This window comes from Delphinus delphis, chromosome 21, assembly GCF_949987515.2.
Source record: "Delphinus delphis chromosome 21, mDelDel1.2, whole genome shotgun sequence".
Lineage (NCBI taxonomy): Eukaryota > Metazoa > Chordata > Mammalia > Artiodactyla > Delphinidae > Delphinus > Delphinus delphis.
Genome location: NC_082703.1, coordinates 3,620,210 through 3,647,945, shown reverse-complemented (window position 1 = coordinate 3,647,945; position 27,736 = coordinate 3,620,210).

Below are 27,736 nucleotides of genomic sequence, written 5' to 3'. Positions count from 1 at the left end.
TTCCATAAGTCATTAACTCTGTAAACCTATGCTTCCTCATTCAAGAAACAGAGAAATAGGACTTCCCTGGTGGTTAAGCATCTGCCTGCCAATGCAGGGGACACAGGTTCGATCCCTGGTCTGGGAAGATCCCGCATGCCGCAGAGCAACTAAGCCCGTGAGCCACAACTACTGAGCCTGCGCTCTAGAGCCCACGTGCCACAACTACTGAGCCCACACACAAAAACTACTGAAGCCTGCGTGCCCCAGAGTCCATGCACTGCAACTACTGAGTCCATGTGCCACAACTACTGAAGCCCGCACACTCTAGGGCCCGTGTGCCACAACTACTTAGCCAGTGTGCTACAACTACGGAAGCCCGCACGCTGCAACGACAGAAGACCGCATGCCTAGAGCCCATGCTCTACAGCAAGAGAAGCCACCGCGATGAGAAGCCCATGCACCACAACAAAGAGTAGCCCCCGCTCGCTGCAACTAGAGAAAGCCTGAACGCAGCAGCAAAGACCCAATGCAGCCAAAAATAAATAAATAAATAATTTTAAAAAAAAAAAGAAACAGAGATGTATACTCAGCTATTCTATTTCATTGGTTTGTGGAGAACAAACAGATAATATATGTAGAAGTACACTCTATATGATTATATATATATGTAACTGTTATTTATCACATTCCTGTCTGTACATTACAGGTATTGTAATGTACATTACATTGTAATGCATCTATATTACAGTGCTGTGTAATACAAAGAAAATGAGTCTCTAAATTATAGGAGTATTTAATCCAAAATAAAACTCATTGAGGGGCTTCCCTGGTGGCGCAGTGGTTGAGGGTCCGCCTGCCGATGCGGAGGACGTGGGTTCGTGCCCCGGTCTGGGAGGATCCCGCATGCTGCGGAGCGGCTGGGCCCGTGAGCCGTGGCCGCTGAGCCTGCGCGTCCGGAGCCTGTGCTCCGCAATGGGAGAGGCCACAACAGTGAGAGGCCCGCGTACCGCAAAAAAAAAAAAAACAAAAAAAAAAAAACAAAAAAAAAAAAACCTCATTGCGAGCAAAAATAGGCTTTAAAATGGTAATACTAAATAGCACTTTCTAGATCTCAAAGGAATTTTCCTGTGCATTTCATCAATTAAAAGATAGCAGGGGCTTTCCTTGTGGCGCAGTGGTTGAGAGTCCACCTGCCGATGCAGGGGACACGGGTTCGTGCCCCGGTCTGGGAAGATCCCATTTGCCGCGGAGCGGCTGGGCCCGTGAGCCATGGCCGCTGGGAATGCGCGTCTGGAGCCTGCGCGTCCGGAGCCTGTGCTCCGCAACGGGAGAGGCCACAACAGTGAGAGGCCCGCGTATCACAAAAAAAATAAAAAAAAACAAGATAGCAGGACACAGTGGCATAAAGTCACAGAGACCTGGATCTAAATTATTGTTTTACTGCTTATTTGTTTTGTAACCTTGGGCAAGTTAGCTAATCTCCCTGAACTGAAATTTCTTTTTCTATAACATGATTAGGATAATACCTACCTCACAGGGTTATTAGCAGAGCTAAGACTAGAGTGAGGTGAGCAGCACACTTGTCTCAGGCACAAAATTTAAAGGGGCACCAAAAAGCTCAACAATCAGGTAAATAATATTTTAATGCAATATTTTTAAAAATCAAAATTAATGCAAAGAGATGCACATGACAAAATAGGGGCAGGATTACTGATGTTGCCTTTTGCTTTACATTCCAGCACAGTTCAGCACAGTCATGCGTGTAAGTAAATTCATAATAAGCTGAAGGAGGTACTAGAATAAACACCTAGAATAAGGCACGTCACCTAGTAAGGACTCATGAGTTTTTGATGCAGGAAGAAATGAATGAATGAGCGATTATGTCATGTCTCTGAGCTTCAGAATTGCTACAAGAGCAAGAATGATGAACATAAAGCCCACGTTATAGAGTGAGAGATTTAATAACGTAGAGAGTTTTGTTTTATCTGTGAAACACTTCCACACGCTCCCGTCTTTCCAGCCTCGTAATGAGGTACCGATGAGGTACCTCGTAATGTACCTCACGTGTGCATTTCACACATGAGGAACTGAGTAGGTTAAGTGAGGCCAGTGATGAGCCAGAACGCACAACCTCTTACTCCTAATGTCGTGCTCCTTCCAACACGCTCCACTTTGCCTGTTTAGATCTCACGGGCCCTGTAAAATTGTGGCTCTGGTTGACAAGACTGAGGATGCTGAGTCTGACCTCTGGCCATGCCCTCTGGCCTCCCACTGTCCACAGCTCAGTGTCTGGACAGGCAATTCCACAGGCCTTCTTCCTGTGTCCTCACTTGACTCCAGTTGTGGCATCCTGCCTGGGCTGAAAAAACGTATGGAGAATGTGAGATGTGGGACAAGGTTGCAGTTACTCTTTCTGGGGAAGGAGTAAGAACTGGTAGGAGGTTAAAAAAATAGGGGGCTCCTGGGGAGAGGGGCTGTCACCTTGTGAGAAGATGCTGTGATTCGTGGACCCTGGAGGGAAGCTGACACTGATAGGGTAACAAGAACACCGACTACTTCATGTGGGACTGCCAAGCTCAGGTTTACTGTGAACCTGATAAAACAGAGTGAGGACTCTTCTTCTTATCAAAATATGTGCTCCTGGGTCACAGTAAATGGCACGGAAAAGCTTATGACCAGAAATCACACGGCTCTTTCCAGCCCACGCCACCCGTTGTGCCTCTTCCTGGGACAATCACTTTTAAAGTTCCTGGTTTCTTCTGTTTTTTTCTTATAAAGCTAAAGAGAATGCTTCATTAAGACCATGATATCTCACTGTATCAACTGTTAACTATTGAAGACCCATTGGACCCACGTGAATGAGGAGGCTTTCACTCTTGTACTCAATGTGGGATATGTACACTATGATTTTTATTCTTATTGGTTTCCTTTGTGTCCGTAAATAATACAAACATCTGTTTCTTATTCCATCAACTCTCACGGTATCCCTTGCCTTGATGCTTGTGACGTGAGGGCATGAGTACCCACCCTCCCCAGGCTCGTCCACATCTCACCTTCGGTCAGATAACTCTGTCTCGAATTGACAGACAGGGCTGCCCCATCTGCCCAGAAGCCACACCCTTATCTACCATGCTTCGTTAACTCAAAAATCTGAAAACCAGCAGCATTTATGTCAATATTGCTAGGTACGTAGTGTTCAATCATGGACCAATACATATGCCACCTGCAGAGGAATATAAAGACGAAAAAGACAGTCCCTGTTCTCCAGGTGATCACAATCTGGTGATGAGGACAGAGCCTTTCTGCTACATCATAAGGTCCCCAGCTGCAAGAAAAATACATTGCAGTGTCCACCTGAGACACTCAGGAAGCTATCTTGATTTTTAGCTAAATTTGTTGCCCCTCCCTATGCACGCATGTCAGAATTTGGAATCGTATTCACGTGTGTAACAAATATCAGTTGAGTACATATCATGGGTCAGGCACTCAACCAGGTGCTGGGGCTGCAGAGCCTACAGAAGGAAAACAAAAACAAACATGGCTCTGTTCTTACTTAGTGCAGGAGACATATATAAACAAATAATTACACAACAAATCTCTAAATATAATACATAGTACATCGTACAGAACGGTATAGCGTAGTATGTGGACATCTTAAATAAAGTTATAAATCATGATAAAAGGTCATGAAGGAAAGGAACAGACCTTACAAGAAAGTCTTGCTGAATAGGAGTTTCATAAAACTAGTGGATAAATTTTTCTAAGCTCTGGGGACTACATATCATGGGAATTTTCTGTTCCTTGAAAGTTTGCAAGAACTCACCCTTCTGAAGCATTAACAGATTTATACTTCTACCAGCCCGTCTCCATGCACTGCCCCAACTCTGAATATTGTGATTTTTTTTTTTTTTTTTTTTTTGCGGTACGCGGGCCTCTCACTGTTGTGGCCTCTCCCGTTGCGGAGCACGGGCTCCGGACGCGCAGGCTCAGTGGCCATGGCTCACGGGCACAGCCGCTCCGCGGCATGTGGGATCCTCCTGGACCGGGACACGAATCCGTGTCCCCTGCATCGGCAGACGGACTCTCAACCACTGCGCCACCAGGGAAGCCCCAATATTGTGCTTTTTAATCATTACCAACTAAGGGGCAAAAATAATGGTAATCACAATTTTATTTTTTATTTTATTCGACAACATTCATTCAAAAAATATAGAATGCTACAGAGGCATTATGCTACATTTGGGGGGATAAAATGATCATCAGAATTGGTCTGGTACCTGCTTTTATGGATCATACCATCTGGTGGCCTTTGTATGTTTTAAAAAGTTATGACATTTTCTTCATAAGTTTCTAGGCTATTCATTGCACTTTGTTTCTTGGAGGAGCATTTCCTTTTTTTTTTTTTTTACATACATACACATAGGAAACTCATGCATATAAGAACCGTGTTCTCACTTCGACATGTTGCCATGGAACCTTAGATGATTTTACAAAATTAGGAAAATAATACACGCCAGTTTTCCTTGACCTTTCCCTGGCTCCCTCCCCCACCTTCTCAGCATCTTGTGTCCCATTCTCTATACGCCGCAGAGAAGCCAAGTTCAAAAACTTACGGGTATTCTTCCATATTTCTCTCCATAATCAGATAATCCTACACAAACACACACACACACGCCCACAAGCACATACATACACGCAGGACTTTTATCTGGTATCATTTGTTTATATGCACTTTTCTCCATCTTGCATTACTCACTCAGAAATTTCCTCAGGGAAATCACTCCAAGTCATCTGGTGTGGCTCTCTCTCTCTCTTTTTCTTAATGGTTGCACAATATTTCATGGTGTGGGTATATCATTATTTACTCAACCATTTTCCTATTGACAAGGAATTCACATTTTTTCCCAATTCTTGGCCACTACAAACAATGCTGCAATAAACATGTATGTGCTCATAAATTGTGTCCATTTGTTTTCATGCAATAAATTCCTGGAAGCATAATGCTGATTCTCAAAGGGTATAAGATATTTTAAATTTTAATAGTTGTTCCCAGTTGCTTTCCAAAAGAGATGTAAAACTTCGCATTTTATAAGCATGTCTTTCACACACACCCCTGAGAACAGGAAGTCTGAGTTCGTTTTAATTTTCCTAGTCTAATAGGTGTTAACTGATACTTTATTGTTGCTTTACTTTGCATTTCCCTGATTAGTAATGAATCAAAGCATCTTTTCATACAGACTTTTACTATTTGTTTTGTAAATTGTCTATTCAAATATACTGCCTGGTTTTCTCTTGTTTGGTATGTCTTTCATCAATTTGTCAGAGTTCTTTGTATGTTATAGAAACTAACTCTTTGACAGCTGCATTACAAATACTATTAACCTATGGACTTTGTATAGGGAAGTGTGTTCTATACAAAAACTTTAAATTATTATGTAGCCAAATAAGTCTTATTTTATTACTTCTGGGTTTCCGATCTTGGTTGGTAGAATCTCCCTAAATCCTGTAGTCTATGTTTTTTTTTGCAAAATTTAAATTTGTTCTTTTACATTTGTCTTACTTTTTTTTTTTATCCATCTGGAATTATTTTTGTGTTTGATACAAGAACGGGGTCCATTTTTTCCTTCCAAATGGATATCCAGTTATGCCAGCACCAACTATTAAAGAGCCCATTATTTTCCCTCTGAATTGAACCAGCACCAAACTTATCTTATGTTAAATTGTCATTTGTTCTGACGTCTAATTCTGGATTGTTAATTCTGTTCCAATGACCCACTTGTCTATCCCTATATATACACCATATTGGTTTATTACAGAGGTTTTATTGTGTATGTTACATATGAAGCAAGTTCTCATTGGTCTCCTTTCTCATAATATTCTTAATTATTCTTGAACATTCTACCATATGAAATTTAAGATTTTTTCATCCAGTTCTAAAAATAAAATCAAAAATTGAAATTGCAATAATTAACATATCAATTTGGGAGGGTTATCATTTTCATTATAGTATCCTCATATCCAAGAACATAATGTGCTTATTCAGATCTAATGTCTTTTAGTAAGAAATGTTTACATAGACTCTGGTCTTACTGTTAAATAAATTTGTCACTACTTTAAAGTATATAATCTTTCTACTTTCATTACTGTGTGCTTATTGTTAAGTAATGAAAAATCTAGTTCTTCATAAAGTTATTTTTCACCCAAATTCACTTACTAAATCCAGTAGGTTTTTACCCAATATTCCTTGGGTTTTCACAGTGTAGAATTTTATTAGTAGCAAGAAGAGATGGTTTTATCTATTCTGTTCTAATACTTGTGCCTGTTATTTAATTTTCTTGCCTTATTACATTTGCTAAAATCTCCAAAATAACATTAAATAATAATACTGATTGAAGGCATCCTTCTCTCTAGTTTTTTATTGTTCTTGAAATTGTCTCAGTGTCTTCACTTTAGGGTAATATTTGCTGTTGGATTTTAGTAGTCTTAAGATTTAAGAGTTTCCTCTTAAATAGGAATACTATTTTTATTAATAATGACTGATAAATTTAATCCAATACCTTTTTGGCATTTACTGATATATTCAGATGGTTTTTGTCTTTTAATTTGATATGAGTTAATTTGCTGTTCTGTCTTTTTTGTTTTTAGTTTTCTGTTTTAGTAATTCTCCTTTTCTTTGTTTCTAGATAGTAATTTCTTTTTAAATTTTCTCTTTGATTCTGGTTTTGATTATCTAGGACTGTTTCTTGTTTCCAAATAGTTAACATTTGTTAGTCTCCTTTAACTTGCTTGTTTCTAATTTTATTGGCTTGTGACTAGAAAATAAAAGTGTCCTACAGGGGAGCACCATTCTGCTTTCTAGATGGGATGCTACCCTACTCATGAATTGTTAATAAAGCCAATTAGATCGTCAAAGAATAAAGGGTCCTATAAAAGTTCTACTGTTTTTATTTTGGTCAATTTTTATGTAGGTTTTATGACATGTAAAAAGTAATGTATGGGAAACAACATGTGTCCATTGATGGATGAATGGATAAAGAATAAATATATATGTATAATAGAATATTATTCAGTCATAGAAATGGAAATCCTGCCATGTGCCACAACATGAATGGACCTTGAAGGCATTATGGTAAGTGGAATAAGGCAGATAGATAAAAATAGGTATGGGTGGTGAGGAATGTGCAAAATGGGTGAAGGAGGTCAAAAGATACAAACATCCAGTTATGAAAGAAATAAGTCCTGGGGATATAACGTACAGCATACTTACTATAGTTAATACTGTATTGTATATTTGAAACTTACTAAGAGAGTAAATCTTAAAGTTCTCACCACAGGAAAAAAATTGTAACTATGTGTGTTGATGGATACTAACTAGACTTACTGTAGTGATCACTTCACGGTATATATGTATATCAAATCATTACGTGTACACCTGAAACTGTTGTATGTCATTATATCTGAGTGAAAAATATTGCAGCAACATAATGGACCAAGAGATTATTATATTAAGTGAAGTAAGTCATACAGAGAAAGATAAATATCATATAATATCACTTATATGTGGAATCTAAAAAAAATGATATAAATGAACTTATTTACAAAATAGAAACAGACTCACAGACATAGAAAACAAACTTAGGTTACCAAAGCGAAAAAGAGGGGGGAGGGATAAATCAGGAGTTAAGATTAACAGATACACACTACTATGTATAAAATAGGTAAGCAGCAAGGACCTACTGTATAGCACAGGGAACTATATTCAATATCTTGTAATAGCCTATAATGGAAAAGAATCTGAACAAGAATATACATATATATATATATATATAAATTACTTTTCTGTACACCTGAAACTAACACAACATTGTAAATCTACTATACTTCAATTTAATATATATATAATGTATGTTCTTTATTTAAAAAATTCAAGGTTCTGTGTTGATCGTATCAAGGTGATTAATGTTATTATTCAGTTCCTCTATGTTCTTTTAAAATCTACTACTTAGATTTGAATTCATGAGAGACAAATATGGATGCCCTGCAGGCTCATTTTCTTCTCCCTCAAAAGGGCTGCCTCAACTGGGCTGAGCCAGTCTGCTGAGAGACAGGTGGCTGTCATCATTCCTGGCAGGAGAGATTGTGCCCAGAGCCCTCCCCGTGTAGACCCCTAACACTGATCTCCGTCCCAGAAGATCCCTAGATGCAGTTCTAGTTACTTGGAAAAACCAGGTTCCCTAGCCTCTCTCCGGCTAACCCATAAATATATAATGTGGTATGAAGGTGTGCTTGTTCTTTCCTGGAGTGCTCTGGGATGGCCCACTGACGATGCTGCACCAGCTATCTGGACCCAGCCTATGCTGTGGAATAATGAGAATTCAGGGCAGCCCTCTCTCTGCTACTTTCCAGCTTGTAAGTTTTTTCCCAGTTAATCCTACGTCATCTGCAGCATATGGCACTGGTGATGTGGGCTCACGTCTTGAGCTGGTCCAGCTGCACTGTTGCAATGGCTCTCTAAAGCATAGACTGGACTATGGTCAAGGGGGCAGAGGTGCTGGGACTGCCTTGGCAGAATACTGAGGATAGAGCCAGAAGGCCCGTGGAGATGGGCATGTCAGGATAGATTTCTTACGTGACACCAAAGAACTTACCTCTTGACTGCATTCCCTGGGAAGACCCAGAGGATACTCTCTTTCTACGAAAACTTTCAATTAAATAACATTTCTTCAGTTAAAAAAAAAAAAATCACTGGTGAGGGCTTCCCTGGTGGCGCAGTGGTTAAGAATCCGCCTGCTGGGCCTCCCTGGCGGCGCAGGGGTTGAGAGTCCGCCTGCCGATGCAGGGGACACGGGTTCGTGCCCCAGTCCAGAAAGATCCCACATGCCATGGAGCGGCTGGGCCCGTGAGCCATGGCCGCTGGGCCTGCGCGTCCGGAGCCTGTGCTCCGCAACGGGAGACGCCACAACAGTGAGAGGCCCGCGTACCGCTAAAAAAAAAAAAAAAAAAAGAATCCGCCTGCCAGTGCAGGGGACATGGGTTCAAGCCCTGGTCCACATGCTGTGGAGCAACTAAGCCCATGCGCCACAACTACAGAGCATGTGCTCTAGAGCCCACAAGCCACAACTACGGAGCCCACGTACCACATCACTGAAGTCCGTGCTCTAGAGCCTGTGTCCCGTGGCAAGAGAAGCCAGCACAGTGAGCCACGCACCGCAATGAAGACCCAACACAGCTAAAAATAATAAATAAATAAAAATTAAATTAATTTTTTAAAAAATCACTGGTGAAAAGAACAATGGCCTCTTTTGTAGACCTAGATCCACAGTAGATAATGCCTCCATGGAACTAGGGTCCCTGGTAAAAATAGAGATGGTGGGATCCTGAAATGACAGAGGCCAGATGGTGGACATGATGGTCAACAAGGCTGGAGTGGCAACAAGGTGGCTTGACCCAAAGGAATCTATGGCAAAAGCAAAGAGACCATGGTGTTCCTGGGGCAAGAAATATGAGTAGTCAACTTGAGTGTTACTTGTCTTGTATAAGCAAGCAAACAAACAGACAGACAGACAAAAACCCAGGAGTTGACACCAGCTGCCACAGTATAAAAATTCAATCCCATACCAGTTCTCATATCCAAGCCAGTTAATTGACACAGAGACCAGCGAGTCAAGGAAGTACCTGCCGTGGCATCCCAATGCATTTCCTGTGCATTTCCCCAATCTCTACTCCCAAGGACCTGTGGCCACTTATGAGAGTATCTGGATATTGAGGAAAGGACAACCAAATCTTTAGCGGGCAAGTAAACACAGCATCTGAGCCAACTCTGACATCAGGGACCCGAAATACCATCACAGCCTCCCATTCAGAATGGGAGCTTCTGAAGGTCAGATGATAAAGGGAACCCCAACCCAGGGTCATATCACAGGGACTCATGGTTATTTCCTCAGCTGCTGAGTGCATAAATGGGAAGAGTTTATTCAAAGCTGGCAAGGCCCTCATGCTCCTTATGTCTCCAGTGGTGTAAGAGCCATTTTGGTAAGAAGGACCAAGGAGAAGTTCCTGAAACTGCTCCCATTCCCACCAGGAATGTAAATCAGAGGCAAAAGTTCATGTCAGGAGGAACTGCAGAGATTGGCATCACCACCAAAGACTTCTGCAGAAAGGTGGTTGCCTTCCTGCTCTGTTTCATTTATTCATATGGCCTCTAAGGAAATCAGATGGGGCTTCCCTGGTAGCACAGTGGTTAAGAATCCACCTGCCAATGCAGGAGACGCAGGTTCGATCCCTGGTCCGGGAAGATCCCACATGCTGCAGAGCAACTAAGCCCGCGAGCCACAACTACTGAACCCGTGTGCCACAACTACTGAGCTCTTATGCCACGACTACTGAAGCCCACGCTCCTACAGCCCATGCTCTGCAACAAGAGAAGCCACCAAAATGAGAAGCCCGCACACCGCAACGAAGAGTAGCCCCTGCTCGATGCAACTAGAGAAAGCCGGTGTGCAGCAACGAAGACACAATGTAGCCAAATAAAGAAAGAAAGAGAGAAATCAGATGGATTAAGGCAGGTGACAAAGCACTGCTGTAAACTTAATCAAGTAATAGACTCAACTAAACCTTCTGGTGTGATATCTTTATTGGAACAGATTAATACAACCTCTGGCACTTGACTTAGCAAATGCAATCTTTTAAACCCTAGCCGTAAAACAGATCAAAAGTGATTTGCTTTCACATCAGGACGATGGCAACATACATGCGCTATCATTGCCCAAAGGATCATTAACTCTGTGGCTTTCTGTCATAGTAATGTTGCAGAGCAAGCCAGAATGAGCTTCCATAGGAGGCAACATTTTGTCCTAAAGCATCCCTCAGGAAATAGGAGGTTGCCTTACATTCAGCTCCTTACAAATTCCCAAATATTACCTGGTGTGTCTCAGTGACTTTATTTTGAATAACAAAATACTGCTTAGGGACAGCACGTGAGCCAGAAGAGACCCATTAATGCTGGGTTTGGATGTCTAGAGGTCAATTGATAGGATCAGTTAGAAAGAAAGAAACAAACAAAAAATTAGCACCCTTTTAGTAATTATAATTACATTATAATAATTACATACATGTGTGTGTTTGTTCTGTCATTCTTCACTAAAATATAAGCTCCAAGAAGACAGGACATTTGATCACCTGCATATCCCTGCACTTAGAACAGTGCCTGGCACATAGAAAATTAAAAATATTTGTGGAATAAATAAATAAATTTCTGGGACATGAACTCACAGTTGTAAATTTTGGAAGTTGATAAGCTTCTAAAGATCAGTTTTAAAGCGAGAGAAATAGAACCTTTTTTTAGACAAAAACTGTTCGTGGATGTTCATAGGAGATTTATTTATAAAAGCTAAAAATGAGAAACCCAGATGTCCTACAATGCATGAATGGCTAAATGAACTGTGATTAATCCATACTACAGAATACAGCTCAACAGTAAAAAGGAATAAACTACGGATACAGATAATAATTTGGATGAATCGCAAAGGAATTATGCTGAGTGAACAAAATGCCAATCCCAAAAGCTTACATACTGTATGGTTCCATTTGTATAACATTCTTGGAATGACCAAATTATAGAAATCGAGACCAGGTGAATGGTTGCCAAAGTCAGGGACAGGCGAGGGTGGGATGTGTGGTGGATGTGGCTCTGAAAGAGCGACAGAAGAGACATGTATGTGATGCAACTGTTCTGTAGCTTGACTGTGATGATGGACACACAAACCGACATATGAAATAAAATTGCACAGAGCTAAACACACACATACACGTAAGAGTACGTGCAAAACTGTGGAGGTCAGAATAATATTAGTAGATGTGTCAGTGTCGATTTTCTGACTGTAATACTGTTGTAGTTTTGCAAAATGCTACCCTTGGAGGAAACTGGGTAAAGGGACATAGGACCCCTATCACTTCTTAAAACTTCATGTGACTGTACAATTATCTCAAATATTAAAAATTTAATACAAAAAAATATAACGAATAGTTAGGCGGTGGTGATCACAAATATATGTGTCAAGGACGTCTGCTATACAATTTTATTTTAACATCTTTATTGGGGTATAATTGCTTTACAATGGTGTGTTAGTTTCTTCTCTATAACAAAGTGAATCAGCTATACATATACATATATCCCCATATCTCGTCCCTCTTGCGTCTCCCTCCCACCCTCCCTATCCCACCCCTCTAGGTGGTCACAAAGCACCGAGCTGATCTCCCTGTGCTATGCGGCTGCTTCCCACTAGCTATCTATTTTACGTTTGGTAGTGTATATATGTCCATGCCACTCTCTCACTTCGTCCCAGCTTACCCTTCCCCCTCCCTTTGTTCCTCAAGTCCATTTTCTACATCTGCATCTTTATTCCCGTCCTGCCCCTAGGTTCTTCAGAACCATTTATTTTTTTTTAGATTCCATATATATGTGTTAGCGTATGGTATTTGTTTTTCTCTTTCTGACTTACTTCACTCTGTATGACAGTCTCTAGGTCCATCCACCTCACTATAAATAACTCAATTTCGTTTCTTTTTATGACTGAGTAACATTCCATTGTATATATGTGCCACATCTTCTTTATCCATTCATCTGTCAATGGACACTTAGGTTGTTTCCATGTCCTGGCTATTGTAAACAGAGCTTCAGTGAACATTGTGGCACACATCTGCTATACTATTATGTGAATGGGAAACTGTAGCCTGGATAAAATTTCCAGGAACAGCTTCAAACAAAGGTACAATATTTCAAACAACATAATGAAAGTAAGGTGATGTGCTCCTATAAACTGTGTTATATAATCACTCTGGTTGATGACAATGCCATTAAATTAAATATACTTGTAAAACTTTATAAAATTATTTCTTACAATGTGAAAATTGAATAAGGTACTACTTTTGAATTAATGTGTTAGCTAATATGTAAGATTGCAAATGTGTAAAACTAAATAAACTGTTACAGGTAGACATGTGACTATTTCATTTACTCCTAGAGTATTCAAGTGTTTCGAGATCTTTTTTTTGATCAAATGAGAATATTGCCTTCTGTTCCAGATGACCTATATACTTAAATATATAGAATCTTGTTGCTGTGAAAAATTAGGTTCAGAGGAATTGTGTTTTATACCACAAGGTATTATAGTGGCAAAGCCAGGACTGGAACCCAGATCAGCTTGACTCTAGACATGGAAGGATTCTTATGGGCCTTTAAGTTCTAAACCTCCAAAACCTGATCATGACACTCCTTCAGTGACATCATCCCTCAGTGACATCATCCCTCAGTGACATCATCCTTCAGTGACATCATCCCTCAATGACATCATCCCTCAGACCTCATCCCTCAGTGACAACCCAGACTTGCTCCCTCCTCTTCATTTATCAACCAACAATACAGTCAGATTTCAATTTTCTTAGTGTACTATGTGGGGTTGTGAGCTGCTTTTCCATAGTGTCAAACGTAACTCTTTCATGTTTCCCATGCATACTTCATAGTAGGCTACAGGACCTTTGAATACAGGTAGAAGTTTTGAAATATATGTGAATTGTATATATATATATCAATCACACATAAGAATCTGAACAGAGTCATTAGTGTCTGGCTGGACTCAAAGCCAAACCAAACCCTAACTGAAGGCCCTCCCCAGAGTCTTCCCCCTAGAGTCACAATAAAGAATATGAAGTTTTGGCTTCTCTGAGCAAAGATAACGTGTGACATAGGAAAAGAGTCCACAACTTCTCTGTACCTGGTCAGATAATAAATATCTTAGGATCTTTGGGCCATACGATTCTGTCATGATTACTCAGCTGTGCCACGGCAGCACAAAAGCAGCCGTAGACAACACGTAAGCGAACGAGCGTAGCTGTGTCCCAATAAGACTTTATTTATGGATGCTGAAATTTAACTTCCATATACTTTTGACATGTCATGAAATATTATTCTGATTCTGATTTTTTTCTGATCACTTAAAAATGTGAAAACCATTTTTAGCTCACAGGCCGTACAAAGACAAGTGGCAAAGCAAATTGGCCTCTGACCATAGTTTATTGACCCTTAATATAGGAAAGAGAACACTGGGTTTAGAGTCAGAAGCCCTGAGCTGGGGAACTGCTGCTTTCACTTGCATGGTGTGAGACATCAGGCAAATAAAATGAGTTCAAACAAACTCTCAGAAGCTTGACTGACTAATCTATACAGTAAAAGCACTGGATTACATTAAACTCAATAGTCTTTTCAACTCTAAAAACCCTATGGTGCCTTCTGTTTCTGCTGTATGGTAGACTAGATGGACTAAAAATGCCTCCTAATGCAAAAATACATAAAAATACTGGATAAAATATTTTTAAAAATTATGGTTGGGCTAGCAAGAGCATAACAGAATTCCTTAGAGGTCAAAAATGACCCAAAAGAGCAAAAATCCAAAGAGACTTCAAAAAATGCTCAAACTCAATGTTTTCCTAGGGACACCTGTCAATCTCTGTGTCCCTAGAAGTCCGAATGTAACAGGCCTTACATGGAGGCAGGAATCAGGGTCTGTACCAAATGGCAAGTTAAACATGAGACCTTCATACAAAGCAAGAAGCCTAAAGTTCAGCTTTGAGCACCAATGAGCAGGGAAAAGAACCCAACCATTAGAAAACTGGGTGGGAAAGGAAGGGAACTTCCTCAAACCTATAAAGGACACCCATGAAAAACCTACAGCTAACATTACGCCTAATGAGAGAACATTAAATGTTTTGTCCCTAAGATCAGATATGAGACGAGGACACTTATTCTTGCCACCTTTATTTGACATTGTACCTGAGGCCCTGGCCAGTGCGGTAAGCCAAGAAAAAGGAGGTGGTGACATTAGCAAGACGGTGGAGGAATAGGAAGTTCCAGCCCTTGTCCCCCCAACAGAAACACTGATATAACAACACACAAGAAATAAAAAGACCTTTATAAGAAGTCCAGAATCCAGTTAAGAAGTTGAGGCACCCAGATGTGCAAAAATCGAAATTAGCCATGCTGACACTGGTAAGCAGAGCACTTTCACCCCAGGTTAGCCCCTCTCCCAAGCCAGTACAGCTTGGCACCAAGAGAGAACACACGCCTCCCCTGGAAGGGCTAAGAGAGAGTAGGGTGAACGTCCAAGGCCCCTAGCCTTCCAATGTACTCCCTGACTTTCAGTGCACTCCCCAAGAGCCAGTTTCTGTCTCACCTCACATGAGAGCTGAAAGAACTGTCATAGTGCAGACACCTGGGGCTGCTAGGACCAGATGGCTTCAGTGGTGAATTCTATCAAACACTTAAAGAAGGGTTAATGCTAATATTTCTTCAACTCTTCCAAAATTTAAAGAGGAAACACTTCCAAAATTAATTTTACAAGGCCAGCATCACCCTGACATGAAAGTCAGACAGACGCTCCAAGAAAAGAAAACTATAGGCCAATATCTCTGATAAATATAGATGCAAAACTCTTCAACAAAATACTAGCAGACCAAAATCAGCCACATATTAAAAGGATCGTACACCATGACCAAGTTAGATTTATCTCTGGCCTGCAAGAATGGTTGAACATACAAAACTCAGTTACATTTCTATATACTAACAATGAACTATCTAAAAAGGAAATTAAGGAAACAATGCCATTTTCAGTAGTATCAAAAAGAATAAAATATTTAGGAATAAACTTAACCAAGGAAGTGAAAGACTAAAATCACAAGATGTTAATGAAAGGAATTAAAGAGACACAAATGAAAAGACATCTCATGTTTGTGGTTTAGAAGACTTTATACTGAAGGTGATCTACAGATTTAATACTATCCCCATCAAAATTCCAGTGGTATTTTTTACAGAAATAGGAAAAACAATCCTAAAGTTCATATGGACGTACAAATGGTAGAGAATAGCCAAAGTGATCTTGAGAAAGAAGAACAAATCTGGAGACTTCCTGATCTCAAAATATATTACAAAGCTACAATATTTAAAATAGTATGGTACTCATATAAAGATGGACACATAGACTGATGGAACAGAACAGAGAGCCCAGATAAACCCACACATATACAGTTGACTGATCTTCAACAAGGGTGCTAAGAATACTCAATGGGGAAAAGATAGTCCTTTCAACAAATGGTTTTGGGAAAACTGAATATCTACAGGCAAAGAAAATGAAATTGGACCCCTATCTTATGGTATACACAAAAAAAACTTAAAATGGATTAAAGGCTTAAATGTAAAAGCCTATACTGTAAAACTCCTAGAAGAAAACAGGCAAAAGTCTTCTTGACATTGTTCTTGGCAGTGATTTATTGGATATGACACCAAAAACACAAAAATAGACAAAAGCAAAAATAAACAAGTAGGACTACATCAAATGCAAAGGAAGCAGTCAACAGAATGAAAAGGCAAACTATGGAACAGGAGAAAATATGTTCAAACCATATATCTGATAAAGGGTTAAAATCCAAAATATATAAGGAACTCCTACAACTCAATAGCAGAAAAACAAATAACCTGATTTTAAAATACACAAAGGATTTGAATAGGCATTTCTCCAAAGATGGCGTACATACAGCCAACCTTATATGAAAAGATGCTCACCAGCACTAATCATCAGGGAAATTCAAATCAAAACTGGTGCAAGATATCACCTCACACCAGTGAGGAAGGCTACTATCAAAAAACCGAAAGAGGGGACTTCCCTGGTGGCGCAGTGGTTGAGAGTCCGCCTGCCGATGCAGGGGACATGGGTTTGTGCCCCAGTCTGGGAGGATCCCACATGCTGCGGAGCGGCTGGGCCTGTGAGCCATGGCTGCTGAGCCTGTGCATCCAGAGCCTGTGCTCCGCAACGGGAGAGGCCACAACAGTGAGAGGCCTGCGTACCGCAAAACAAGCAAACAAAAAACCCGCAAGATAACAAATGTTAGCCAGGATGTGGAGAAATTGGAACACTTCTAACTGTTGGTGAGAATGTAAAACTATGCAGCCACTCTGGAAAACAGCATGGAGGTTCCTCAAGAAATTAAAAATGGAGCTACCATATAATCCAGCAAGTTCACTCCTGGGTATGTACATACACACACATGTATACACCGGACCCAAGGAGACCTTTGGAGGTGAAGGAGCTCTATTACCTTGATTATGGTGATGGGTGTATGCATATGTCCAAACCCACCCAACTGTATACGTTAAATATGTACAGTTTTTTGTACATCAATTCTACCTCAATAAAGCTATTTAACAAAAACATACAGATTGGAAAGGAAGAAGTAAAATTGTCTTTATTTGCAGATGAAGTGATATGTAGAAAATCCTAAGGAATCTATAAAAGAAAAACTACTAGAACTAATAAGTGAATTTAATAATATCATAGTGTGCCTATTATCAATTTATTGCCTCTGAGCTCCAAATGTATCCTTTTAGCCTGCTCAGTGAAAATAGATCTGGGCCTGTATAAATATTTTTTCCTGCAACAATTGGTACTGAAGTTTTGTCAGTAGAGGGCGCTAGAGAGACATTACAAGAGAAGCTTTTGCTTCCTGCTTCCAGCATGCTTGCTCCTCGGGCTCTTGGCTGGAGGGCAGCTTCTCCAGAGCCAGGCTTCTGATGCACTCACACCTGGTCTCGTGCCTTCCCCCCCGCAGTGCACAGCAGCCAGCAGCTTCCTCTGCAACTCCATTCTCACCCCCTTCTGAGAGTTTGTAGCAAAATGCCTCTAGCTCCTGAAGTGCTCACAGCTTCTCCAGAGCCCCTGGGGGCTTCTGGTGTTTCGCATGGTTTCTGGTGTTTCGCGGACAGCTTTCCTGGCTCCCTAGACAGTGGATTTCCAGCAAGTCTTTCCAGCACTACACGTCAGCAACTTCTGTGCCCTCCAGTGAGCTGCAGCTGTGCCCTATCCCGCAAATTCTGTACCTCTGCCTGGAGTGGGAGGGTCTCTTCTATGGGCGCTTTGTATCCAACTGAGGATCAGTGACTGCATCTTATAACTTCTTTTTTTAAATAAATTTATTTAGTTAGTTAGTTTTGGCTGCGTTGGGTCTTCTTTGCTGCATGTGGGCTTTCTCTAGTTGTGGCGAGCGGGGGCTACTCTACTCTTCATGGTGGTGCGCGGGCTTCTCATTGCAGTGGCTTCTCTTGTTGCGGAGCACGGGCTCTAGGCGCACAGGCTCAGTAGCTGTGGCTCGCAGTCTCTAGAGAGCAGGCTCAGTAGTTGTGGTACACGGGCTTAGTTGCTCCGCGGCACGTGGGATCTTCCTGGACCAGGGCTCGATCCCGTGTCCCCTGCATTGGCAGGCGGATTCCCAACCACTGAGCCACCAGGGAAACTCCATCTTATAACTCTTATTTCTATATTCTTCAGAATTCTTTTCACTTCTTACTAGCCAATCCCTCATCATTCAAACCCCTTGTTAATAATTCTTAATATTAAACTTTCCTTATTCAAATTAGTGTGTGGTTACTTTCTCCTGTTTGGACCCGGGCTTATATACTCTGGATATACTTTTATATTATGCTGACTAACCATTATATTATTTTACTAGCATCAGTCAGTGGGAAGCTTTTTAAATTTTAAATTCCATTTACACCCACACCAAGAAACATAAAATATTCAGGAATAAATTTAACAAAAGATGGGCAAGCCCTCTTCATTGAAAACTATACAGTGCTGAGAGAAATTAAAGAAGACTTAAATAAATGAAGAAAAATGCTGCATTTATAGATTAAAAATTCCAATACTTTGAGATGTCAATTTTCCCCAATTGTATCCATGTATTTAATGCAAGTCTAATCATAATTCCAGCAGGATTTTTTTTTTAGAAATTAACAAGATAATACATAAATTTATATGGAAATACAGATGTCTAGGATAGCCAGAGCAATCTTTTTAAAAAAAGGTCTTACACCACCTGACTTCAAGACTTTAATTATAGAGTTACAATAATCAAGACAGGGTAGGGACTTCCCTGGTGGCACAGTGGTTAAGAATCCACCTGCCAACACGGGTTCAGCCTGTTCCGCCCCTGCCACGTGCCGGAGAAGCCACCTCTTTCCCCCCTGCCCCGAGGTCTGCCCAGCGAGCTCCTGTCTGTCCACCCCAGCAAGGTAGCATTCCCTTCCCCGGGAGCACTATTTTCATGAGACCCTGGAGGGACCCAGCAGTCTCTGCAACCCAGGGAATCTCCAGGGACTCTCTCCCCGATCCAGGCATCTCTCTGAGTTCTCTCCTCTGTGACAGGAGCCAGCCAGTCCCTGCTTTCTCTGCCGCACGGCCTCTGGCACTCACACCATCGCTGGACGCTGCCTCCCCACCACTGCTTCTGGGTGGGACACAGTCTCTCCCCTTCCTCGCTATCTGTCAATGTGAGCACTTAAGGACCATATGCTGGTCATTCCTGGGGAACAGAGAATAGCAAAAGTAACGATGGGGAGATGGGGTCCTAAACATTTCAGAGCTGTACCGTTCTTCTCACACCTGCAGCCCCTGATCTTCTTCATTTTTCCATCACAAAGTGAAGACAGATGAGCTCTTCCTGGCCTGAAGCTTGATTTGTTTTGTTTCACTCATCTATAATAAGTTTCTTTAAGTAGTTGCCAGGATCTAGAAAGTGAGAGATTGCACATTAAAAAAATCTGGATTTCAAGCTTCTCTTGAAAAACTGTAAACTCTGGCCAGGATAGGCCCGCATTTCCACGCAGCAGCGATTAGCAGGGGAAGCAGCTCTCCCCTTTGGAAATGAAAGTGTCACTCTGAGACAGGTTGAGATCTGGGACCTGGGACCCTTTGCTGCAGGGCTTGCACCTGGACAAACGTCTCCTTGAGCAACAAAATACAAAGAAACTATAAGGGACTAAAAATAACTGTGTACATGCAGCTGGTGCAAATTATGGACAACAAGATACAAAAAGACCAAAAACCCAGCTGCCACTTCTGAGGAGGCAGGAGCAAAAGCAGGGTGTCGGGAGCAAAAGCAGGGTCCTGCACATGCCCCCTGCTCTCAACACCACCTAAGAGGTGGGCAGACCACCTAAGCCCCCCTTCTGGCCTGACCCCTGGACCCGTCCCTACCTTCACCCCATGTAAAGAACAAGCTCTCCCCAGCTTGGGGAGTGAGCAAGGGAAACTTATTTGTTCTCGCTCCCCTTTGCTGCAACAGGGGCCCCAATAAAGCCTTGCCTGAATTTCTTGTCTGGCCTCTGATCAATTCCTATTGATTAAGGAGGCCAAGAACCCTGGTTGGTGACTGAGTGACAGATTAACTGAGGTTCTCCAGCCGTCAGGGCAGAGCCCAGAGCCTGGGAGCAGGACAGACCTCAACCCAACCTGAGAAAGAGGATTTTGATGATCACAGATGCCTGCAGGAAAGTGAATTCTTTTCTCAGCAGAGATTTCCAGGCTCAGGGCGGGTGTTACTAAGTCCCTTCTGACTTTGAAGTGTCCATTGCCATCAGACAAATGCTCCAGGAGATAGAGACATCACCGAGGGCTGGAAGACCCCACAGAGTGGGGAGAACCCCTTCCGGGTCTACAATAGCCGGTGATAGTTTCTATTTGATTGTGGAATCGACTAAGGAAGGGTTTGGTTTAACTGAATTTTCACAGCCAGCGTGCTCCCCTAACTCACTCTGCTGATGCCAAGTCAGCGCTGCCCAGGGAAGGGGGGACCCAACTCTCTCAGTACCCCCAACATCCCCCATCCTCCTCAGAGCAGTAAACCTAGAGTTAACTCCCTTCCTACTCCCTACTACAACCGAAGAGCTGGAGGTGCCCTTTGCAAACAGCAGAATCAAAGTGGAAAAAATTACAAGGCAACTTTCCTGGTTTCAACTTGTCCCCTACAGAAAGGAAATAGATTTTAATATAAGATCTGAGAGGCAACATGTTTAATAAACGGCAAAAAAATGTACTCGGCTGGATGCTAGCATGATGAGCTTTGGGATAAAAGGAGATTTTTTTTCTTTAAAAAAAAAAAAGTTAGACATGGATCCAAAAGGGGGCTGCAATCCACCTCCCACTGTCCCACCAAAATGCTCTCTCAGCAGTTGGGAGCAGTGACCCCAGCCCCATCCCAGATACCATGTAAAAGGCAAGATTAAAGGCTTTTCCTGCTCCCTTTTCACCCAAATGGAAAAGTTTATTGCAAAAACCCTTTGTGCAAGCCAAGCTGTCTCTAGTCTTCTTGTGATGGGCCATCACTGAGACACTGACAAATCCCATTTCCCCATGTTGTGGGACCTCTAGCTGACTGTGAGGGAGCCGGCCCCAGAGGTCAGGAACAGGGATACTTCATCATGCCCACCCCACCCCCAAGTGAAGAAATATTTCATTCTCATTTGCCTCAGCCCAGTTGGAATCTACAGTCTAGACAGTTTTCAGATAACAACCATTAGAGACAGCAGAGGGGAGTGCATATGATAAGGGATTCTGGGCTTCTCCCATAAGTTTTCTGGAAAGCTCTGATGAGCAAGTGAGGGAAGAGCGTCTGGTAATACATTCTCAGATGCTGGGACACATTTTACTCATCCCTGGAACCCTCACCCGGTTCCCAGAGACATGGCAGAAAAAGGTCATCCTCTCCCCAAAGCTTGTTCAGAAATGACTGCAAAGGCACGGGAGTGTACACCTGTGTCCACCTCAGTCTCTCTCCAATTCCTTCACGGAGCAAATATTTATCACGTGTCTGCCGCTCCTCAGGCATTTCACTGGACACAGAAGACATACCTGCGAATAAGCCCAATAGAGACCTTCTTCTCCTGAAATTGAAATTCCTGCTAGAAAGTCTGGCAAACCTTCGTTCAGAGATGGGACCATATCTAGGGTGTGCCAACTTAGAATAAAACTTAGAATACTGTGGATCTCACTTTACTGCTTGTGTTACCGTACACAAGTCATGTGCCCAGCTCACAGCAAGGCCAAACAAACCGAAACATCAGAGTTGGAGCAGAGAAAGGTTTATTACAGGGCCATGCAAGCAGATGGGTGGCTTGTGCCCCAGACCTCAAACTCCCTGAAGGGCTTCAGCAAAGCATTTTTAAAGGCAAAGTGAGGGAGGAGTGTGGTTAGTTGTTACAAACTTCTTGGTGTCCGAATCCTTTGTTCTCAGCTGCCTTCCACCTAGGTCAGGTCACAGTGTTCCTGTAAACCTCCAACAAGACAAATATTTTTCTCTGTTCTGCAACTTTTTATCTTTATATGAATGGAAAAGTGTTACACCCTTAGAGGTCAGAGCCTTGGGAATGGGCTATTCTGTATATTTCAGGCTATAGGCAACATTCTTAACTTGTAGCAAAAGCATTAGAATACAAAGGTTAAAATAAAAGGAACATATCTACTATGGAGTCAGATTTGTTCTTCCCTTATTACACTGGTACCCTCAAGCAATCAAATCCCTCCCTTCTTTCCCACATCCACAGTGGTCTGGGGTTCACAGTCTCTCAGTGTCTCCTTCCAGACAGCAGAGACGTTCTGTTCCACTAAACCATGGGACCTCTGACAGCAGAGGCCACATCCCGCATCATTCTCCAGTCTTCCTTAGTACCAAGCATGGTCCCAGGCACAAAATGGGTGCCCAGTAACTGCGTGTACAGTTATTGATTAAGCAAAGGTGCTTACACACGATGAAAGGGGTACCCGTGCCTGTCAAGAGCTGTTGTAATGCAGACTGTATCTCTCTGCCTTTGGGGAGAGGGCCATTCATGCTGGTCTAGCTCTGTTCCCTTTACCATGGGCCACTTTGGGCTGAGGCACTCACCATCTTTGTGTCACATCAACTCCTGGAAAAGCCACAGCAGGGCCCCCAGTCTAGGTCAGACTCTGAGGCAGCTTTTTTTTGGCATTTTTTTTTTTTTTTAATTGAAGTGTAGTTGATTTACAATATTGTGTTAGTTTCAGGGGTACAGCAAGTGATTCAATTATACGTACATATATATTCTTTTTTTATTCTTTTCCATTGTAGTTTATTACAAAAGATTGAATACAGTTCTCTGTGCAGTAAATCCTTGTTAGTTACCTGTTTTATGTATGGTAGTGTGCCTCTGTTAATCCCATACTCCCAATTTATCCCTCCCCCCCTTCCCCTTTGGTCACCACAAATTTGTTTTCTATGTCTGGGAGTCTGTTTCTGTTTTATAAATAAGTTCACTTGGACTATTTTTTAGATTCCACATATGAGCCATATCATATGGTATTTGTCTGACTTCACTTAGTAGGATCATTTCTAGGTCCATCCGTGTTGCTCTCCCACAGCTTTTAAGATGGCTGCATCGATGCCACTTTTCTCACAGGAGGAGCTGGAAGCTCTATCAAGCCTCTGATCTGATACCAGAGTCTAGTTCTGCGGCTTCCCTGGGCCAGCAGCCAGGGCACACAGGAGCCCTGGGAAAAGGAAAGAACAGCTATTGTGGCCGCCTCATTCTTCCCCGAAGCTGGAAAGAATTATGTGCCTTATATGCCTTGACCCCAGGGCTTCTGTGCCTCTGATGAAAAGACTCGACCCCAAGTCCCAGAGCACAAGCTCCAGTAGGATTTCACCTCTCCTCATGCCAGGGTGTGGCTTCTAGAGCCTGGGCTGCTGACAAAATGTCAATGTTGACATGAAGAGGGGAAGTCTCGCTCCACCCGCCCAGAGCCTCGGCATTCTGATACAACATTGGTGGTCACTGGGCAGAGAAAGGACACTCTTCCCTTCCCCGACCTAGAGGTCCGGTGCGGTGACTAAGTGTGCCTGCTCTGAGGGCTGCCTGAGGAGTGGAAGTGGAGGCTGGTGTGCCCTCCGCCTCCTCCAGGGGTCCTTACAGGGGCAGCTGGTCTCCATCCCATGTTCCAAAAGCTGGTCTCTGTTCCATGTTCCAAGTCTCTCCTGCAGCAACGGACACTTGGGATCCAGGTTTGGAAACTGACCCCCTTCTAAGATCTCCACAAGCACTTGCAAATTGAACTTGGTTCCAAAGGGCAACAACTGGACCAATCCCAGATGCCAAAGATCCAAATGATGGCAGAATTCACTAGAGGGAGGTTCACGTCCCCGTGGGTCTAGCTCACTCTAAGCCCAAGACTCACACATTAAAATATGAAAGAATGATTTGGAGCTAAAGGACCTGGTTGCCAGGTCTTGATTAAGAATGAGCTCACGGGACTGGGTTACGGAAGGTGATGGAATAGCCGAGGGAGGACGGGACTTGTTTGTCTCAACTAAGGTGTCCACTTTCTTATAAACGTTGCTACCAAAGGAGGAAAAAAAGTATTAAGAAGTGTCAGTGATGCAATAGCTGGCTTTGCGGTGACTCTGAAAAAGGAGCAGACGTTTGTCACAGACTTAGCTGTTCTTCCACAGGATTGTAGAATTCTCCAGTTGACGGGTTTCCAAACCATTGTGAGGAGGAGAAAGAGTTCCTGAGAACTCTCCAGCTCCACCTACCAGCCCTGCTTTACTGACGTAGCCCCTCATGAATACCATTCAGTTCTGAGTAAGATTTTGTTTGACGAAGTGGTTTTGCTGTTTCTATTGATATGACTCTTTTAATTGAAAAGATAGAGACCCTGATTTATAGAAAAATAGGTATAGGCCAGAATGGTGATGCACGTAACCAAAAAGTTAAGGGCTACGGGTTTCAGGCACAGCGATACAGTGGTTTAGACAGTGTCAGCAGGACACTGCATTCTGTTTCTTACCCTGCTTTCTTCTATGTTGGCTTCACTCAGGCAACCCTTCCCATGCAGTGGCAAGTTTCTATCATCTTGCAAGTCCAGTGTTCTTTTCCCTGATAGCTCTCTGTCAGTTAGGATCAGGTTAGTCTGCCAAGTAAAAGACAATTCAAAATGACAATGGTTTGAACAAGAAGTTCATTCTCTCTTTTATAAAGAAGAGTTATTCCACAATCATCAGGAATCCAGGCTTCTTTTTTGTTGCTTTCCTGTCACAGGTGGCTTCCAATTCATAGTCCAATATGGCTGCATGGGTTCCGGCCATCTTGTCTGTATTCCAACCAGCATGAAAGAGGAAGGGAAGAAAAAGGGTTTGCCCCCCTTCCCTTAAGGAAACTTGGGAAAAGTAATATATAATACTTCCTCTTATATCCCATCAGCCAAATTTAATCATATGCCCACAACTGACTCTAAGAAAGGCTGGAAATGTTATCTTTATTCCTTGCACTTATAAGCACAGCTAAAAATTAGGAATTCTACCACTAAAGAAGATGGAAAAAATGAACATTGGATGAAAACTAACAATATCTGCCTGGTTGGGACTAATAGTTCCAACAAAATGAGTCTTACAGGTTGGGCTTTAGTCCTGTGTCCATACCTGAACCAATGTCTTTGGCTGGATAGAGGGAATACACTGATGGACCAGGAGTGATTCTCACGGCCATGCCTGATCCTAGAGACAAAGGAAGCAGGAGAAGATGCTGGGCCGACAGAGATGACAGTACACGTCACGCTGCCAAAATAAATGCTGACAACAGCAGAACCCCAGCACTCTAGCACAATCTCTCAATCTTTTTATTCCTCAGGTGCAGAAACTGAGGTCCTGAGTGGTGAGATGACTTGCAACGGTGTATAGGTATTATTACTTAAGTGCAGGTGAAGACTCTCTGTCCAGTGCTCTTCCTACTTCTGTTTGATTGCTCTCTGCTATCAGTCAGATATATTTCAGAGAAATGTGAAGTTTGAAATGAAGGGTCCATATTTGTCTGAACACAATGAGTTTCAATAAATTACCCCTCAATTTTCTCAACCTTTGTGACCAAGATTGGAGGATTAGTGGCCCCATGGACATAATGACATAAATTCAGAAGAACTTTTTTTTTTTCTTGTGGTATGCGGGCCTCTCACTGTTGTAGCCTCTCCCGCTGTGGAACACAGGCTCCGGATGCGCAGGCTCAGCGGCCATGGCTCACGGGCCCAGCCGCTCCGCGGCATGTGGGATCTTCCCGGACCAGGGCACGAACCCGCGTCCCCTGCATCAGCAGGCGGACTCTCAACCACTGCGCCACCAGGGAAGCCCCAGAAGAACTTTTTTTTGGCTTTCCCCTCTGATACCTTCTAGGAGCAAATACTTAGTGGTTTTCCACCACCATGAGCAATCTGTCTTCTCATCACCTGAGAATGCTGTCTCCCTCCTTCATCTATCTATACATCCATCCATCCATCCATCCATCCTCTCCTGAAGCTGCTTGCCAAGCACAAGTAAGCAAAGATGTAAAACGGTCCTTTCCCCCAAGTCTTACGGGGAAAACAAACAGGTAGATGGATAAATGAGATAAAATGGGAGAAATAGGTTTGTATGCTTAGGGTGTCAAGGGAAACAGAAAGAGAAGGGCCTTGTTGTCCAACTTCACAGGGAGAAGCCAGCCAGGCAGGAAAGTGCTCAGGTGCACAGAGCAGGATGAGCAAATAGACATTTGCCTAAGAGGACACGTCACAGATTTCCACAGGGCTGGAGCTCCACTGTGAAGGGCCTGGAGGAAGACAAGGCAAGACAGGTGACAGTGTCAGATCTCATCTCAAAGGTCCTCCTTTGCCTTGTAAGTAGGCAGCTGGATGGCATCATCGCTTACCTAGACCCGAGGCCAGAGAATGGTTTAAATCATTCATCAATTCAAAATTATAATTAAACTTGAGGCAGGGACTTCCCTGGTGGCACAGTGGTCAAGAATCTGCCTGCCAATGCAGGAGACACGGGTTCAATCCCTGGTGCTAGAAGATCCCACATGCTGCAGGGCAACTAAGCCTGTGCACCACAACTACTGAGCCCGTGCGCCTACAGCCCATGCTCCGCAACAAGAGAAGCCACCGCAGTGAGAAGCCCACAAGCTGCAACGAAGAGTAGCCCCCGCTCGCCGCAACTAGAAAAAGCCCACGCACAGCAACGAAGACCCAACGCAGCCAAAAATTAATTAATTAATTAAAAAAAAAAAAAACTTGAGGCAAATCAGTGCTAAGTCACCAACCAATTTCCAAAGTGAAAGAATCCTAGTTAGTTATTATCTTTCATAAGACCTGGGCTCTGTGAGAAGCATTGGGAGGTGTCCAGAAGAGGTAAGGTGGAAGGAAAGTACAGTTGATCCTCATTATTCAGATTCCACGTTTGCAAATTTGCTTACTCACTAAAATTTATTCATAACTCCCGAATCAGTAGCGCCGTGCTTCCATGATCATTACAGGACACATGCGCAGGGGTGAAAAATCTGAGCACCAGCGCCCAGATGATGTCGAACAAGACGACGCCCTGCCTTCTTGCTACAGATTGTAAACAAATGTCCTTCGTGTGGTCTTTCTGGTGCCACGTTTTTGTGCCTTTTGTTGGTGATTTCACCATGGTCCCCAACCATAGTGCCATCCCATGTTCCTAAGTGCAGGACGGCTGCAATGTGACTTATGCAAGAAAGGACTTGTGTGAGATATGCTTCTTTCAAGTGTGAGTTACAGCTCTGTGGACTGTGAGTTCAGGGCTACTGAATCAACCATATAGAATAAGTAAGGTGTCTTTGAACAGAAACACACAGAAACATTTAAAATAGATACCCAACAAGGACCCACTGTGTAGCACAGGGAACTCTGTTCAGTATCCTGTAATAACCGAAATGGGAAAAGAATTTGAAAAAGAATAGACGTATGTATATGTATAACTGAATGACTTTGCTGTACACCTGAAACGAACACAACATTGTCAATCAACTATAGTCCAATATAAAATAAAAATGAAAAAACAGAAAATTCATTGGATGCACTGAGAAAAGGTTATC